The 19,512-nt window shown below is 50.6% G+C and overlaps 1 long non-coding RNA gene across 1 annotated transcript; it reads left to right on the forward strand.

Moving 5' to 3' along the window:
* Positions 1-11,989: 11,989 nt before the first annotated feature.
* On the forward strand, positions 11,990-14,761 carry LOC117003237. The gene is made up of 2 exons (XR_004419489.1): positions 11,990-12,255; positions 13,244-14,761. It is a non-coding gene; the product is annotated as an uncharacterized LOC117003237 (long non-coding RNA).
* The last annotated feature ends 4,751 nt before the right edge of the window (positions 14,762-19,512 follow it).

Consider the following 19,512-nt stretch of genomic DNA (forward strand, 5'->3'; position numbering starts at 1 on the left):
AAATGTCACCCCAGCACTGAGCAGATTCTGGGCTCATCTCTGAGTGACCTTGAGCTTCTCTGGGCAGCTGTGCCAGGCCCTCACCGCCCTCCCAGGGAAGAATTTCTTCTGAAAATCCACGTCCAGCAGCACCTTGAGGAAGCAGATTTCTCAGAACCCCATTGACCAGCTCTGCCACTCTCCTCCCTCCCCAATCCAAAGAGGATTTAACCCTTTTTGTGTGGTTTTCCCCCTCCCAGCTGTCTCTTCTGTCCTGCAGGAGGTGAAACCACACAAGGCTGGGGAGGGAGGAGAAGCAGCAGGGAACAACTGGGCAGGGGTGGGATGCAAGTGGGGATTGGGGCATGTCTGGAGTTACAATACAGGGTGTGATCAAAGGTATCTATTCTATCAACATCTGTTCAGACTGGGGGCAGTGATCCTTATCTCTGTGGGAGATATTCTGTTAATGGACCATCCATTGAAACCAGGCAGGACATTGTTCTTTAGCTACATGAGATATCTCCTGTTAATGGGCCGTGTTTTATAAACCAGCTAGGGCATTGTTCTTTATCTTTTCACAACCCATCCTTCCTCCAGCCAGTCATTTTCTGCTCATGGCCATTGAGTCCCACTGTGGGACTGATAAAATTACTGCATCCCATTGGGAGTTGCTCCAGCCAGGGGGAAGAGCCCAACATTTCTTACCAAGATAAAACAGAGGTTTTGGGACACTAAGGGAGCCCCTTTCTCCACTGGACTCCAGAGGAAAACCGGATTTCTCCACATCACCACTGGAGCTCCGGAGGGAAACTGCACCTTGTACAGGAGCACTGCTCCAACTGAGCCACATCTGTCACTGCAGGAGGATGCAGCCACCATGGAATGGGACTGCTGCCAACACCCTGCCTGACTGACAGGTGTCAGCTTGGATTCTGACTCTGGCAGGGTTTGGGGTTTGTTTCTTTGTAGTGCTGTATTTCTATTTTAATTTCCCTAGTAAAGGACTGTTATTCCTAATTCCCTTATCTTTGCCTAAAAACCCCTTAATTTCAAAATTATAATAATTTAGAGGAAAAAAGTTTACATTCTCCATTTAAACAAAAGAGACTCCTGCCTTTCTTAACAGACACCTGTCCTCCAAACTAGGACAGGGCAGCAGGACTAGATGGAAAGAGAGCTCCAGACAAGGAGAGAGATACTCTGGAGCTGGATTCCCTCAGGACAGCACAAAGGGGATTTTACTGAGAGGAGAAGTCCTGAGAGCAGCAATTTTTGGGTTTGCAGAGCTCCATCTTTATCTGAGAACCTCCCTCAGTGATGTGCAAAATTCACTGAGCCCCAGAGATGTGAAACCCTGATGAGTTCTGAACTTTCTGTGCTTTCTGACCCCCAAAAGAACACTGTTTTTCATCTGAGGCCTTGGAAAAAAAGCTTCCAGAATTGAGTGATGGAGTTAAAATCACTGGTGTGTGGGTTTGGATAGAAGTGTGTGATTTCACAGAGAGTTTGGAATTTGGGGTTTTGGGATATAGAAACAGGTATGGGACAAGATGGAGGTTCTTGGGTGTTGTGTTTTTCTTCCTTCTTGTTCCTTCTTCTTAGTTTTAGGCAGTTTTTAGTTGGATAGAAAGTGCTGCACTGCAGGTGACAGGTGTTTGGTCATTGGGTCAAAAGTATAAACAATATAGATGTTAGTTTTTTTAATTGGACTGTTTGCCTTTAAAAGACCTTGGAACTAGTGAGATCCACCAATATTTTCAGCTTGTTAGCTAGAAGTGCTGCAGAACTCTCTGTACTATAGATAAGAATTCACAAACAACCAAGTCCAAACCTGAAAATCCATCTCTTGTGCCTCAATCCTGACTCTGAGTGAAGGCAAAAGAAAAATAAAAGAAAAAAAATAACACAGCCATTAATATGTGGAGCCACTAACACAGAGAACCCCCTCAAAGCCTTTTTGGCCATACAAAACTCAGCAATTTGCATCCCCCCAAAGCCTCAGAGCTGCACTGCTGCTCTCCATCTCTCCTGGATTTCCTGGGAAGCTCAGTGGGTGTCAGCACCAGAACTCTTTTCCCTCCTCCCAAGCCGTGATGCTGTGCCAGAATCCTCTGCTCCAGCCACACATCTCATATTTCACTCAAGTGTGGTTTAAAAAGGAGGAGGGGGACAGGCCAGAAATATTCTTTTCCCAGTGCTGTTGCCTGAACCTGGGAATATCTAAAGGAGTGGGGTGGCTTTTTTGGACAGAAATCCGAAATCAGACATGCAAAATCAGAAATCAGAAATCAAAAATCAGAAATTTGCAGCCCCAGGTGGCTCTTTCCTCACCCCAAATGTGTCTGTGAGTAAATCCTCCCCTGGCAGGCAAATTTCTGGGGAGCAGGGAGGACCTGGCCTCACTCCTGGCACTGCCCATATTTTCATATTTCCACTTTCCTGCCCGGCTCAGTGCAAGCTCAGGGACATGGGTCAGAACAAACCTTGTTGTTCTGTAATAAAGCTGCCATTTCCTTCACCTTTTTGCAACATTCCCCATGAAATTCAGATGTTACTGAGTGTAAGTTTGGAAACTGTCAGGAAAATTAACCCACAAACACCAGAGGTTTGTGTCCAAAAAGGAGACAGAGGAGTCCTTTTTGCTTTATCCCAATAAAGGGAGAGGCCATGGGGCATCCCCTGGGATCTCTCAGATTTTTGGAGGACTCAGCCTCCTTTTTATCCCAATTTCCCTCTCTTTCCCCATTGCTGAGGTACTTGAGAGGCTCAGACTTCCCAAACACTGATACCTGAGATTCCCCTCTGATGTACAACCCTCCCTTTTCATTTTTAATTCTTACAGAATTCATGGTTTCCCCCCATTGTTTCTTTCATCTTTCAATACCCAATTTCATTTCTCAGCAAACCTGCAGTTTGTTTGTAAAGACAAATATTTTTTTTCCATTCATCAATCAGAGGAATCCTTCCCATTGCTTCTTTTACCTCTCAGAGCTGGTTTTATCTATTAATTGTGAAGACAAATCCCTCATTCCTCTCACTGCAGCCACAGACCTGCAGCAGTGACCTCTCCCAGCATTTTTGGTCGGTCTGAACCCAACCTGCTGCTTGTCCCAGGAGTTAATGTCACTTTTCATGTCCCCTCTGTCCCCACAGCGTGGCTGCTACCAGATGCATTCCTTGCTCCCAACATATGGCCTCAATTAGTGTCCCTGTGCCTTGATTTCCTGGCTTTGCTGAAACTCATCCCCTGCTCCTGGCAGCTCCAGCTCCTGCAGGGAGATGCTCTGGGAGCTCTCACATTCCTCCCTCCCTCCCTGCCCTGCTTTGCTGCCTCTAACCAGGGTGTAGATGATACAATTCCTCCACAGCCATCTTCCTCTGGCCCCTGGAACTTACTGTAATAGATAAGGTCTCCTAGACACCAAGGCTGAGCCAAATTCCTTAAGAATTTGGTTGCTCTCTAACACCTTGAAAGATAATTGGTTAGAAATTAGTTTGTGTAATTGGTCACTTCACCTTGGAACTTTTCACTTAGATTGGATGCTGTTCTTTGTAGGAGCTAAGAGAGTAAAAGCAAGAACTAAGAGAGCGAAGTTTTTGTTATAATACAATAAATTTTTTTTTTGGTGTTGAATATTTTAATTTTTACTAATTACTTTAATACAAGATACATTCCTACAGCATTTGCATACAGCCTATAAGAATCATTACATTACCATGCTGTGTTACACTTTAAACTACTCTTTGGACCCCTTCTGCCAGGCTAGCAGGGTCATCTCTGACTTCTGTACTTGCTCTCCAGCAGAAGGCATTGTTTTATCAAAGAGGGGATTACTTTTGGCTGGTCATTTTATTGTCTTCGAGTTATTTAGTAACTAAGGTTTGCTATCTCAAAGATGGCTTTCATTTCAATCTCCCTTATGGTTTCCATATTTTCAGAATATTTTGCGAGGCAATCTTATTTATAAGGTTTTATTTATAAGGTTTTCCTGATTCATCTCTCCCAACACCCCACCCTCCCCCCTCATCCATCCCCCAGCTGCTCCATTTGCCAAGCTCCGTTTTCTTTTATTGCCGAGGCCGGCGGCTTTCCGAGCCTCTGCCCTTTGCAAGGAGCATCAAACCTCTCTGGGTTTGCCCTGGCTGCTGTTTGGCCTCTTTCCCGGACATTTACCCCTGCAGAAAAGCCATGTGCCCGTGGTTTCTGCCTCTCAGAGCTTTCTGAGGAGGGGTGAGGTCCTGCTGCTGTTGGGGAGCCCCAGGGTGCTGCAAATCCTGAAGAATCTGGGTTTGTTTGGGGGATGGAAAGGGTTAAACCCCACAAACGAACCAGTTAATGCTTCCCATCCCCTCGCTGGCACGTTTCAGGTTTTGGGAGGGGGTCTGGCCAGCAGCTGTGCCAGCAATTGTAGCTCCAAAAAGCATTTTCTTTCTGTGTCAGCTTTCATCCGTGGCCCCTCTGCATTCCCCTGGTGCCAAAGTTTCCAGGGCCCCTGCTGCTACAATTCCCTGGGACTTTTCCCTCCCATCCCAGCCGTGTGTGATGGGGAGGGGGGTGAAGAAGGCACTGCTGGCTCCGTGTTTCTTCCTCAGCTCAGGAGAGGATTTTTCCCAGGATAAAAACGACTCAGCAGCATTTGGGAATGGCAGGAAAAGCTCTAAAAGTTTGGGGTGCAGCTGGGGAGAACAATATCAACAGCTGAACAGCCCTATTGTATAATTAGATTTATATATCACATATATATATGAATTTTTAATATATTGTGTAATAAACTGTATGATAATAATCCTGTTTTCCGATTATCCTGCCCACAGCAGGAACACATTGGTTGAGCAGGAGCATCATGGACAGAGTTACCACCATCCCTGGAAGGGTTCAAAAAGTGTGGAGGTGCTTTAGAGGCGACCACAGTGGTGCTGTGAATTTGATGATATTAAAGGTCTCTCCCAAAATCAACGACTCTGTGATGCCCTGGAATGTGGGGCACCCCCCAAAATTCCTCCTCACCTTCTGTTGCAGGCAGCGGTGGAAGCACGGAGAAGGAAAAATCCGAATTCCTGAAATCAAATATAAAGGGATTTTTATAAAAGGTTTAAAAATCCTGGAGTGCAGGAAAGCTGGAGGGAAGTGTGTGAAGCACAGAGGTGAGGATCCAGGTCACAACATCCTTCCTCAGCCTTCCCCACCCCTGGAGTGCCTTGGAATGAGTTCATCCCAAAGTTCCCACTGGGAACATCCTCAGAGACCCTTCCCAGCGCCCCAAACCCTCATCGCAGTGTGAGACCCCCAAAAACCCCGAGGGTGCATCCCAGCCACCCAAACCTGCCCTCAGAACTTTGATCCCACCCCCGGGGGTGAATTTGGGCTGATTTGCTGCGTCCCTGCCACCCCAAACCCCAAACCCCAAACCCCCAAACCCCAAATCCTGGGCTCCGGCTCCTTCCCAGCGCACCCCAAAGCTTCAGGGGGGTCGGGGCTGGGAGCAGCACTCTCAGCCCTTTCAGTAGCCCCAAATCCGGCTCTGGTAGCCACCCCCTCGCCGGTGCTGTCCCCGAGCTGTGGTTTTGGGGTTTTTCCGTGGGGCCGGGGGTGCCGGCAGGTGGCAGCCTGGGCAGGCGGCACGGACAGCCTCTCGCAGATGTTTAATGGGATTTCAGAGCTCTGGGGTTCATCGGGAGATGTTGTCACGGAAACGGAGATCCGGAGAGCCCGGCCTTAACCCCCTCGGTGCCGGAGAGGATGCACGGAGGGGAGCGCTCCGTGCCCGGAGCTCCCAAACCCCGCCTGGCTTTGTGGGGTCCGCCGTTCTCTTCAGGATTTTATTTAGAATATTTAGGATTGGGGCTCTAATCGCCTTTGAAAATCTGCCTCGTTGCTGCTCCACGAGGGATGTCTTCAAATTTGGGAGGTTCCCACACAGAAAAAAAAACCAAACCGGACCAGTAGGTGAGGTTGGCTACCTGGTGTGGGGGAGAAATATCCTACTACTACCTTACTAATACCCTACTAATACCCTACTAATGCCTGCTCCCAGCACATCCCACCCTGTTGGGGAGCTCCTCCGGGGCTGGGGCTGGACGGGAGAGGGCACCAGAGCTGCGCTGGCACTGGGGTGGTGGCCGTGCATGTGTCCCCCCCGCACGTGGGGACACCGGGCAGGACGAGCAGCTGCGCCCGGGTTAATCTGCTTAGGGCCGGGGCGGCAGCACGGGAGTGAAAGGGGGATTAGAGGGGGTGGGAGAAGCTCCAGGGGACAACTGGGCTGAGCAGAGAGGGACAAAACCCTGGGGGAGATGAGAGGAGCGGCGGGAGTGGGTAGCCAAAACCAGCTGGGGGCTCTGAGGAAGGGAAAGGATTTAGGAAAATGCCCAAAAATCTCGTGGAGCGTCCCCCAGCTCCTGTTCCCCAAGAGGAAGGTGCTGCCGGGCAGTCTGGGCTTTAATCCATTCCCTCCCACCCAAAGGGGGGAGCTGGATGTGTTTCCATCCCCCCACTGGACTTCACCCTGTGCCTGGACGTGGAATATTTGCTGTTTATTGTGGAATAGGAAAAAAACGGCATTTTCTGGAGCAGAGCAGAGGCTGCTGCTCACAAAGGTTCCCTGAGGAATTCCAGAGGTTGGGATCCAACCCCTGCTCCTGCCACGCTGCTCTCACACATCTGTTGGAATCCAGAAATTTGGGAGTTTGGAATTTTTTGTGCTTTTTGACACTGACCCCCAAAAGAACTGTTTTGGATTGAGGCTTTGGTGAAAGGCTCCAAATTTGAGTGATGGAGTTAAAATCACTGGTGTGTAATTAAATAGAAGTGTGTGAGTTCACATGGTGAAGGGTTTGGAATTTGAGGGTTTTAGAATATAGTAATAGGTATGGAGCAAGCGGGAAATTCTTGGGCATCACCCCATCTTCCTTTCCTTGTTCCTCCTTTTCCCTTCTTCTTCCTAGTTTCAGGTAGATAATTGTTGGTTAAATAGCTCTACACTGCAAGTCACAAGTGTTTAGCTCTTATGTCAAAAATATAAATAAGTGTTAGCTCTTTATTAAACTGTTTAGCTTTAAAAGACCTTGTAATGAGTTAAATTCACTTCTGTTTTACTGGCATTTAACTGGTAGCTAAAAGTGTTGCAAAGCTCTCTGTACTTTAAATAAGATTTAATAAACAACCAAGTCTGAACAAGAACTTCGGCTCCTTTGTGTTTTCAATTTTAACTCTGAGTGAAAACAAAAAAAAAAAGAAAAAAAAAGGAAAAAAAAAAAAAGAAAAAAATTAAGTAGTGCAACTAAACCTCTGCATGGGCTCTGTGTTTTCCTTGCCTGGGCTGGAAGGGATTGTTGGCACCACACATCAGTGGCTTCTTTTTCCTCTGCCTGCACTGAGTGAGGATTGAAGCACCAGAGATGGAATTTTCGTGTTTGGACTCAGTTGTTGATTAATTTTTGTCTCTAGCACAGTGAGTTCTGCAGCACTTTCAGCTAAAATGCTAAAAGCAAGAAAGTGGAGCTAGATTTTGCTCGTTTTACAAGGTTTTAAGGCTGAACTATCTAATTAAAAACTATAACCTGAAATTAAGAAGAAGAAAGAATAAAAAGGAAGAAGAAGCCACTGCCCAGGAACCTCCATTTGGGGGTTTAGGATACAGCACCTATTACTGTATTCTAAAACCCAAATTCCAAACCCTTCACCATGTGAAATCACACACTTCTATTTTAACTAAATACCAGTGATTTTAACTCTATCACTCAATTTTGGGAGCCTTCTCCAAGGCCTCAAGTCCAAAGCTGTGTTCTTTTGAGGGTGAGTGCCAGAAAGCACAGAAAGCTCAAAAATTCCAGGTTTTCTGGGTTCCAACAGGAAGGGATGGAAAAAAAAATAAAAATAAAAAACCAAAGCAGTACCTGCTCTTATTGTGCAGTGTTTGTTCTTCCTCTCAGCTGTCAAGGAAACCATGGCATGGGCCACAGTGCCAGCTGGGATTTTTGTGGTTGCTGACGTGTTCTAGCCTTTTAATCCAGATCCAAAATAGCTTCTCCACCCCTGAGCACCTTCCACTGTGCCCTCCTCTGTTTTCCTGCCCAGGAATGAGGCCCAAGTTTTTCTTGGAATCATAAAAACACTGAAGAGTTGGGATTGAAAGGGACATTTAAAGGTCATCTGGTTCCAGCCTCAACCACCTTCTACCAGGGTAAAAAGAGTGAGAGAGGAAGATCTCTCAGCCAGGCATTTGGAAGAAGAAAATCAGAGCAGAGAGGTAGAAGGGATGATGCTACAACTTTTCTATTTCTCACACAGGAAGAGGAGAAAGATCAGGAGAAGGAGAAAAGCCAGGAGAAGCATGAGGAGAAATCTCCAAAGTTTCCACAGCCTGTGCTGGTAGTGGGATTTTTGCTCATCTGTTACATGCAGAAAAGAACAGGGATTTAAAATAACATTGAGGGAAGGGAATGGAGCTGGGAAGGGGCTGGAGAATCCCTGAGGGAGCTGGGAAGGGGCTGGAGAATCCCTGAGGGAGCTGGGGGGCCTCAGCCTGGAGAAAAGGAGGCTCAGGGGGATTTTCTGGCTCTGCACAAGTCCCTGCCAGGAGGGGACACCGGGGGGATTTGGGATCTGCTCCTGGAACAGGGACAGGAGGAGGAACAGCCTCAGATTGCACCAGGGGATGTTTGGATTGAATATTAGGGACAATTTCTTCTCTGAAAGATTGGTGAAACCCTGGAACTGCCCAGGGCTGGCGTCACCATCTCTGGAAGTGTCCAAAAGCCACAGGGATGTGGCCCTGGGGACATGGCTCAGTGCCCAGGCCATGGTTGCACTCGATGGTCTCAGAGGCTTTTCCAACCTCAATAATTCCATGACTGCAAGAGCTCTTCTGCATCTTGGCCTGGGTGGGCTCTGTGCTTAGCCCAGCCTTGCTGACCCAACCCTGCCACTGAGAATTTTCAACTTCCTGTACTGGCAGGCACTGACCCCCAGGAGAACTCTGCATCTGACCTGAGGCTGTGGAGAAAGCTGCCAAAATGGAGTGATGGAACTGGGATTGTGGCTGTGGAGTTTGGATAGAAGTGTGTAATGTCCCATGGCGAAAATGTAAAGACCTTGAGCCTTAACAGGTATTTTTTCTTCCTCACACACTTGTAGAGGTGGTATCTGCACCATTTAATTAATGCACTGTCTTCATTTTCTTCTGTCTTCACTCAGAGTCAGGATTAAACACACAAAGGAGATGAATTTTTTGTGTTTGGACTTGGTTGTTTATTAAATCTTATCTCAAGTACAGAGAGTTCTGCAACACTTCTGGCTACCAGCTAAAAGTGAGCAAAATGGAGCTGAATCCAACTGGTTACAAGGTCTTTTAAATCCAAACAGCCTAATAAAGAGCTAACACCTGTATTATTTATGCTTTTGACCTAATAACCAAACTCCTGTGACCCTCAGTGCAGCACTGACTGTCCAACCAAAAATTACTGCCTGAAATCATGAAGGAGAAGGAAGAAGACAGAAAGAAACACCCAAATTTCCATCTAGTCCCATACCTATAACTAAATTCTAAAAACCTTAAATTTAAAACCCTTCCCCATGTGAAATCACACAGTTCTGTTTAACTACACACCTGTGATTTTAACTCCATCACTCAAATTTGAAGTCTTCAGTGTTCTCCTGAAACACTGTGTCAGACAGCACAGAAAGCTCAAAAATCCCAGATTTTCTGGGCTCCAACAGGAAAACTTAGTTTAAGGTTTTAGAATATAGTATGTAAAGCAAGGTGGAGGTTTTAGGGTGGAGGTTTTGTCCTTCTTCACCTTTCTCTTCATGTGTTTGAGGGATCTTGTGTGATTGAATAGAAAAATCTGCATTTTGGGTCATGGGTGGTTGGTTATTGGGTTAAAAGTAAAAATAATTTAGGTATTTTAAGTCTAAATTATAAAAATATTATAAATTATAATTGCCTAAATTATAAAACTGATTTAGGCATTTCTTAATTGGGCAGAGAGAGACAGGGCTCCATTTTTAGTGGCTGTTCCTCACGGCTGCTGAGGAGCTCAGCTCTGATCTCCATTCCCAGCCTGCCCAGGCTCTGTGCCCATCCAGCAGCTCCATCCCCAGCCTGGGAGGGGATGGGAAAAGCCCTGGGGCTGCTGCTTGGAGGAGCCTTTGTGGGGGAGGGAGGTCAGGGAGAGGGAAAAGCTGCAGCATCATCGAGGGAGGAGTTTTTAGAAATCTAGAATGCAGGAAAGCTGGAGGGGAGTGCATGAAGCACAGAGGTGAGGATCCAGGTCACAACATCCTTCCTCAGCCTCCCACACCCCTGGAGTGCCTTGGAATGAGTTCATCCCAAAGTTCTCACTGGGAGCATCCTCAGAGACCCTTCCCAGCTCCCAAAGCCCACACACACTGTGTGAGACCCCCAAAAACCCCAGTGGCTGCCAGGACCACACAGGGGCTCAGTGTCCTGGCCTGGCTCAGTGCTTGTCCTCCCCCCAGAGCTACTCCGTGCTTCCAGTGACTCAACCTGTGTCCTTCCCTGTCCCCTCCACGCCACAGCTCTGCCCTCTGCTCACACGGGGAAGTGAAGGCAGAAAATCGATCCCAAATCCATCAGTGCCAGCTCAGGGAGGGAGCAGGGGCTGGGTGTGGGGATTCTGAGATCCCAAATCCATCAGGGCAGCCCAGGGAGGGAGCAGGGGCTGGGTGTGAGTGTGGGGGATTCTGAGATCCCAAATCCATCAGTGGCAGCCCAGGGGGGGAGCAGGAGCTGGGTGTGGGGGGACTCTGATTCCTCAAACCACACACTGGTGCAGAGATCAGACACATTTCCCCTCACCCCAAAGTCCCTGCTTTGTGGGACAGAAGTTGGTGATGTTCATCTCTAACCCCAAACACAGCCACAGGTTGTGGTGACAGTGACAAAATCACACTGGGACAGAAATCTTTGTGCTGTAGGTAGATGCAGAAAGTTCTGAGTTTCCTGAAATGTTTTGTCAATCCTGTCCAAAACCACTGCAATCTCCGAGCAGATCTGCTGGGGATGAAAAAAAACCCCAGCATCATTGGGCAAGGGGTTCCAGCCCAGCAATCCCTTGCTCAGGCCATAAATATTCTTTTTTTAAATGCTATTAAAGTAATAAAACAACATTTTTAAAATGCTATTAAAGTTGTCTGCTGTTTTCCTGTCCTGCTGATGATGGCATGTTGACAAAACCCACCTGGAGTTCCAAAGGGGGATCTTGAAGAAGCTGAGCCCCTGTGGGAGGAGAGGGGAGGTTCCTACATGGCTTCAACCCGGTTGTTAATTGGTTAAAAGGCAGGAAACAAATTACATCAGGCAGGCTGAGAGTGGTAGGAATATTTCTGACAATATTTCAGTAGGGAAAAACAAAAGACTGAGAGTGAAGGGATGCAGAGGGATCTCACCTGGATGCTTGGTGGCTCTGGGGGCTGGGAGTGCTGGGGAGGAGAAGCTCCAGGGAGAATTTAGAGCCCCTTCCAGTGCTCAAAGGGCTCCAGGAGAGCTGGAGAGGGGCTGGGGACAAGGGATGGAGGGGCAGGACATAGGGGATGGCACGGCTGGATGGGATTTTGGGCAGGAATTGGGCAGGGCTGGCACAGGGTGCCCAGAGCAGCTGGGGCTGTCCCATCCCTGGGAGTGTCCCAGGCCAGGCTGGGCAGGGCTTGGAGCAGCCTGGGGCTGGGGAAGGGTCTCTGCCCATGGCAGGGGTTGAAATGAGATGATTGGTAATGTTCCTTTCACCATTCTGGGATTTGATGATCTCAAAAGGATTTTCCTGCCCTGGATCCTTTTCCCGTTTAACTCCACGAGCAGAGGGATGCTCCAAGCTGATTTCCAGTTGGAGCAAAACGTGGATGTGTTGGGTTTCCATGTAAAGTCTGCAGCAGCTAAAACCTCAAAGCCCCCTTGAGATCCAGAAATCCCTGGGGAAGGAAAGAGGGGAAGGAAAAACAACCACAGCAGTGGCTTTTATTTTTTTTTCCCCTTTGTTTTAATTTAGCTGAGCTGCCTGCAGCTCTGGCTCTGCTGCCTGAGGAGGGACCTCATGAGCCAGATCAGGCGCAGAGGGAGGCAGCAAAGGGAACGGGACAGCCCTGGAGCTGCTTAATTCAGGGAAGGGGAATGGAGGAGGCATGTGAAACCATCAACTGGAGGTGTTCGTGTCCCCGGTAGAAGTAAGAGTTGAATGGAGCTGGGAGGGGCAGGTTTAAAAGCCGAGCTGTCTCTTCCCAGCCCTCCCCTGCACAGGATGTGGCGGATCCTCACGGTTTGTCCGGGTTAAAAAAAGCAATGGGATCCATTTATGGAATAAAAGGGTGGGAGGATGTGAGAAAATTCAGAGGTTGGGAAAGATGAGAGCGACGGCGGGGGCGTGAGGGAGTAATTGGGAGCTGCAGGGAGCGGAGGGGAGGGAGGAGGGAAGGAGGAAGGGAGAAGGGAGGGAGGGAAGGAAGAAAGGAAGAAAGGATGGAAGGAGGGAGGAGGAAAGGAGGGAGGGGGAGGGAAGGAAGAAAGGATGGAAGGAGGGAGGAAAAAAGGAGGGAGAAGGGAAGGAGGAAAGGAAGGAGGAGGGAGGGAAGGAGGAAAGGAGGGAGGAGGGAAGGAAGGAAACGAGGGAGGAGGGAAGGAGGGAGAAGGGAAGGAGGGAGAAGGGAAGGAGGGAGAAGGGAAGGAGGGAAGGAGAGAAGGAGGAAGGAGCAGCCTGCCGGGTTCATGCCGTGCTGGGGAGGGTCAGCCGGGCTGTGGGAGGAGGATGGCTCTGCCCGGAGGAGCGAGAAGCTCTCTCTGCAATTGCAGGGATGAGGATTGGGACCGTGGGAGAGCAAAGCCCGGAGGGGAGAAGGGGCCGCTGGCTCAGAGGAAGCTTTGCAGAGGCAGGAGGACAAGCGGAGCATTGACTGAGGCTCCTGCTTCCTTTGAGCCCTGTCCAGCTCTGCCCCAGCCCAGCTGGCAGCTGGGGGGACCCCTCACCCCCCTTCCTGCAGCCCCGGGGGCTCAGCGCACAAAGCCTGGCAGCTCTGAATGCTCCCTGTGTTGTCTGCGCTCACCAAATGCTTCATCTCTGCTGCTGCCAGCGCCCCAGGGGCTGCGACCCACACTGAGCCAAAAAAAAAAAATAACACGGGAGCAGGGGACGTCTGGGAAGGGGAGGGAGATGCCCAGGTTGGGGGCTCTCTGTGTGACCTGCGTGTGACGGTCCTGGCAGAGCCACCTCCGCGCACACCCCACGGTTCTCTTGCTTTGCTGATTTTTAGGGCCAGAAGTGACATCTCCTGTCCCCTGTGGCACAGTTCCATCCTCCCCCGTTCGCAGAGGAGGCAAATCAGCAAGGAGGGACGAGGGGGGATTTTCAGGGGTGATGGTGAGAGAGCGGTGCTCGGTTTGTGGTTGGTATTTACAGTCCCCAAAAGACTTTTCAATCCCACAGCTTCCTCCTGCACGGTTTCACGTGCCTCAGGAGCTGGGGAAAGCAGTACGGGAAGATTTTCAGCCCTGAAAGAGTTAAATCCTCTCGCCTGCACCGCCTGGGCAATAATTCAGCTGCTGCTTCATATCCCTGAGCAGGTCGCCTCCTCCCAGGTGTAAAAATGCATCTCCCGAGGTGGCGGGGCAGTGCCACTGTCACCCCGTGCCCTCTCCCCCCGTGCCCCGAGCTGCTCTAATTCGGGGTTCCTGCCTCGGCCGTGGCGTCATGAGCTGGATGAGCTCAGGCTTTAAGCCACAAAGGCTTCTTAAGGGGAAAAACCCCTGTCTGGGTCTGGTTATTGGGACACAGCGCCGGCAGGCCAGGCTGGGCTTAGCGGGATAATGGAGAAGAGTGGGGGGAGCTGGGGGGGCTGTGCTGGTACAGCCCTGTGAGAGCCTGGGGGCAGCATCTGCCAGCATAGCGCTGGGCCGGGCCGGGATGAACTGGGAATGTACTGGGAATGTACAGGGAATGCACTGGGAATGCACGGGATGTACTGGGAATGCACGAGATGCACTGGGAATGCACAGGAGGCACTGGGAATGCATGGGATGAACTGGGAATGTACAGGATGAACTGGGAATGCACTGGGAATGCACGGGATGAACTGGGAATGCATTGGGAATGCACGGGATGAACTGGGAATGCATTGGGAATGCACGGGATGAACTGGGAATGCACAGGATGAACTGGGATTGCACGGGATGCACAGGGAATGCACAGGGAAGGCACAGGGTGCATAGGGAATGCAGGACATGCATAGGGAATGCACAGGATGCACATGGAATGTACAGGATGCACAGGGAGTGCACAGGGAATGCACAGGGAAGGCACAGGATGCACTGGGAATGCACAGGACATGCACAGAATGCACAGAAAATGCACAGGGAATAGACAGGATGCACAGGGGATGCACAGGGAATGCACAGGATGCACAAGATGCACTGGAGATGCATGGGATGCACTGGGAATGCACTGGGAATGCACAGGGAGTGCATGAGATGCACAGGGAAGGCACAGAATGCACAAGATGCACTGAGGATGCACAGGATGCACTGGGAATGCAGGACATGCTCAGGGAATGCACAGGATGCACTGGGGACTCTCCTGTTGACACCCTAAAGCCTGGGAGTTTTACACTTTCTGTGCTTTCTGGCACTGACCCTGGAGAACACTGCTTTGGTCTTGAAGGCTTCCAAATGTGAGTGATGGAGTGAAAATCACTGGTGTGTGGTTTGGATAGAAGTGTGATTTCACATGGGGAAGGGTTTGGAATTTGGGGGTTTAGAATACAGTAATAGGTACAGGACAAGATGGATGTTCTTAAGCACTGTCTCTTCCTTTTAATTCCTTCTTCTTCATGATTTCAGGCAGTATTTTTTGGTTGGATGGAAAGTACTGCAGTAAGGGTCACAGGTGTTTGATTATTGAGTCAAAAATATAAACAATACAGATGTCAGCTTTTAATTGAATAGTTAAGCTTCAAAAGACCTTACAACTACCTAGATACATCTCCATTTTCTCACTTTTGGCTTGACAGCTAAAAGTGCTGAAAAGCTCTCTGTACTTTAAATGAGATTTTATAAACAACCAAGTCCAAACAATTTAAAAAAAAAAAACCTAACCACTCTCACTCTCCCAGAGCAGAGGGTGCCAATGCCTTCTCTCCAGTCCTATTCCCTTCTCCACCTCCCCAGCTCTTTTTCACATCAGGGATGTGACAGCAGCCAGGCTCTGTGCCGGCCCCAGGTGAAGCTGGGCTGTTGTGGATCTCTCCATTACCTCATGGTTATAAATATATTAAATTAGAACAAGAAAAGAACTTAAAATATGTAAGGCACAAGCTGTGGCAGAGCTGTTCACTGTTAACTCCACCAGGAGCCAGAACCCTGCAAGATCAGACCTGGGGTCCCCAGCTGTCACCCCAGCACTGAGTGATGTGGCTTTACCCTGTCCCTGCCTTTCTGCCCAGAACCACAGATGGTTTCTCTCCCCTTGCCTGAAGCCTTTGACCCTCCAGCTGTCAGCAGGGACAGACCCAAGGTGAGACAGGAGAGCTAAAACAGCCCAAACCCTGCCACAAACATCCCCAAGAGCCAGGAGGGGAGCAAACCACCCTTCCCAACCATGCACAGGTCCCAGAGTGCAACTATTTTATTTACTGAAAGCTCGTTTGGGTGCAGCAGCTTTCTGCCTTTTTCAGTGTCCAAGGATGCTCCAATTCTTGTCACCTCCTTCTGAAAACGAGGTGATGGGAAAAGCAGGGGGAGAAGCCCGTTGAGAGCTCTGGGGACGCTGGGGACACTGGGGACCCTGGGGACACTGAGGACACTGAAGACACTGGGGACCCTGGGGACACTGAGGACACTGGGGACACTGGGGACACCGGGCAGTGCAGACACTCCCACCACGGGGTCAGACCTGCACGTTCAGGGTTCAGGCATCCCCCTGTTTTCACCCCAACCCCACAGAACCCCAGAGCTCTCAACGGGCAGCACTATGACCCAGAAAGGTTTGGGGTTTGGGGGGAACCTTAAAGCTCACCTTGTCCCCACCCCCCTCCATGGGCAGGGACACCTTCCACTGGGGCAGACTGCTCCGAGCTTTTATATTCATTCAACATCTCAGTAGCAATAATAATTCCATTTTTTCATAGCATTTGGGGCGTGTCTGGGGCTCGTTATCACACGGCGGGTCGGAAGCTCGAACACAAAGCTGAGCGAGCCGAGCACAGCGTGTCCCCTGCGCCCCTCCCCGCACGTGGCAGTGCCACCGGTCCCCTCCCGGCAGTGACAGCGCTCGGAGATGCTCTTTGTGCAGGGCACGATGCTCCCAACGCGCTCCCTCTGCCATCCCAGGGGCTGCGGATCCAGCGGAGCCCGAGCAGCGAGCGGGGATGAGCCCTCGGGAGGAGGTGGGGACGTTCCCGTGCTGGAAAAGGGAGAGAAATTTTGGATTTAGAAGAATTTACTGTGCAGGGACTCCCCGCTGAAAGCTGAGTGAGCCACAGCTCCCCTGTTGCTGCAGGGGTGTTGAATGGAGCACTGGACACAGGGTTTGAGCCCTCCCCATCCCTTCAGGAAGGGGTGACGGGGGCAAGAAGTGCAGGAGATGCACAGGGAATGCACAGGGAGTGCGTGGGGTGCACAAGGAATGAATGGGATGCACAGAGAGTGCATGAGATGCACAGGAAATGCATGAAATGCACAAGGAATGCACAGGGGATGCACAGGATGTTCAGGGAATGCACAGGGAATGCACAGGGAATGCACAGGATGCACTGGGAATGCACAAGAAATGCACAGGGAATGTTTGGGATGCACAAGGGATGCACAGGGAATGCACAGGGAATGCACAGGGAATGCACAGGATGAACTGGGAATGCACAGGGGATGCACAGGGAATGTATAGGGAATGCACAGGGAATGCACAGGGAATGCACAGGGAATGTATAGGGAATGCACAGGGAATGCACAGGGAATGCACAGGATGAACTGGGAATGCACAGGGGATGCACAGGGAATGTATAGGGAATGCACAGGGAATGCACAGAGAATGCACAGGGAATGCACAGGGAATGCACAGGATGAACTGGGAATGCACAGGATGCACGGGGCTGGACAATTAAAGCACTGGTCCCGCTGCCTTCCCAGCACCAGGGGTGTGAGAGAGTTCCTGCTGGGGCCAAGAGCTGTGCCACCCTCACGGCGAGGTGCCAGGGCTGCTCAGGGCAGGCAGGAGCTGCCAAATGCCCTGGAAAGCTTTAAAATGAGACAGAAATTGGGAAATGTGAGCTGAATCCGGGCCAGCCTGGAGCCCTGCCTGGCATTTTTATTTCCTTGTACCAGTTCCCTTTTTCTCATGGCTTTGCAGCTGTGGGGAAGGAATGCTCTGAGAGCAGGGTGAGAGCTTTCATGTTAAAAAGATGGCGAAATAAACATGATTTTGGGTACAAAAATGTGATTTTTGTCTCCATATCATAACTTAGCTGGTACAGAGCTGAACCCAGAGCCTCGTGGCACTGAGCTGCAGGGGTCCCATCCAGGCTGGAGGGGGCAGCTGGAGCAGCATCACAGCTGGGTTGGGCTGGGCACTGCCACCACATCCCTGCACAAGGCTGGAAATGCTGCTCCCTGCCCCAGAAATCCACCCTGGCACGGCAGGTGTGCTGTCTCAGAGCCTCTGGGGGATGGAGGTGTCACCAGGGCTGAAAGCCAGGTGGGTGGCAAGTGGGGAGGACAGGAGCCACCCTTGCTGTCCTGCCAGTTGTCATTGCCCAGGGACAAAGCAGCAAGCAGAGCCCTGGCCACAGCAAAGCCTTTGTGCCCCCGAGGGTGTGACAGCTCTGGAACAGCTCTGGGACAGCTCTGGGACAGCAGTGTCCCTCCTGGGGACCCCCAGAGTGTCCCCCTGTCCTTACAGTCACACAGGAGCAGCAGCCCAGCCCTGACTGAGTTTAGAGGTCAAACCAGCCAGAACTGGGCCAGGCTGCAGCTCCCTGCTGCCCTGCTGGGATGAAGGACACCTTCTCCCAGATGGCCACTTTGGCTGGACAAACGCTGCTCCAGGTGGCCCTGGCTTGGTGGCACGGGAGGGGTTTGTCCTTGGGACTGGTTCTGAGCTCAGGGCAGCACAGGGAGATCCCAGCTTGGGCTGTGCTCCTGCTCTGGGGCTGAGTTCTCAGTTTTGCTGCCCAAATCCTGCTGGCACCTCACCTTGGGCGCTCCAAGGGGTGTCCAATCCCTCCTTGAGGCCAACCCCACCCTCTCCTACCCAGGCAGGGCTCCTCACTGAGGTGGGGGTCACCAGAGTGGCCACCAGCCAGGTCTGTGTCCCAAAATGTCCCTGCCTCTTCCCCAGCCCCTCTCCCACCCGAGAGTCCCCGTTCTGCAGAGGTGTGGGATGGAGCCAGCTGAGCAGCACTGGCTCCCTGAGGCTTTCAGGAGTGAGTCCCCAGGCATGGACACGCAGGGATAATTTAAAAACCAGGGCACAGACCTGATTATTGCCCTAGTTTGCATCAAATCTCAGTTTGGGTTTTTTTAGCAGCCTTTTGATGAGCTTGTCAATGACAAGTTGCTAATTGAGGAGTGGGAGGCCCACAGTGCCCTGTGAAAAGAAGAGAGGGAAAAAAAGCCAGGATAAAAATAATTGTTTAAACCTGGCACTAGGCCTGACTGCAGGGACCAGGGGGATGGAGGGAAGCCAGGCTGGGGTGGCCTCAGAGAGACCTCGGGGGTGGGGACACCCCAAATCTCTGCAGGGGCTGGGAGGGACCCCTGAGCCTCATCACCCTGGGGTGCTGCAGCACTGGGGGAGGATTCTCAGTCTCTGACAACATCAGGCACCCCCCAGCACTGTGTAGAGCTCCAGGCTCCACATATTTTAATCCCACATCCCCCCAATATATCCATTGATTTATAAATTCCCTACACGTACTGCTGGGCTAGCAAGCACACTTTAAAGCACAAGCTAAAACACGAGGTAAAAAAGGATGGGGGAGAGATTAAAAAAAACACCATTTTAAAATATTTTTGAAGCTATTAATGGCACAAAACACATTTTCTTCCTGCACTCTTGTGGATTATCTCTTGCACTGGGTTGAAGGGAACCAGGCTGGCCCTCTCCCCTGGCACCCAGAGACCCTTCCCCATTCTCCCTCCTCCTCTTCCTCCTCCTCCTCCTCCTCCCCCATCTCTGGAGTTTTGGGGGGTTCTTTTCCTCCTGCACCCCTTGGCTGCTCTCCCTTCCCTGTGCCCAGTCTGTGTCACCTGGAGCTCACCCAGGAGGGCTCTTCTGAAATCCCAAATCAAATCCCACCCTGTGGGGCAGGAGAGGAGGTGTCCAGGATGTGTCTGGGAACCAAAACCTGCAGTGGCTCCCAAAGCTTGGCCAGCAGGATGTGCTGGGCTCTGTGGCACACACATCCCTGTCCCCCATGACAGGAACACACCCCAACACTGCAGGATCCCTTCCCTTTCCTGCTCCCAGAGACCCTGGAAAAGCAAAACCAAGTCTCAGTGAGAGCTTAAAAACATGGTTTTAGACATAATAAAA

This window comes from Catharus ustulatus, chromosome 15 (assembly GCF_009819885.2).
Source record: "Catharus ustulatus isolate bCatUst1 chromosome 15, bCatUst1.pri.v2, whole genome shotgun sequence".
Classification (NCBI taxonomy): domain Eukaryota; kingdom Metazoa; phylum Chordata; class Aves; order Passeriformes; family Turdidae; genus Catharus; species Catharus ustulatus.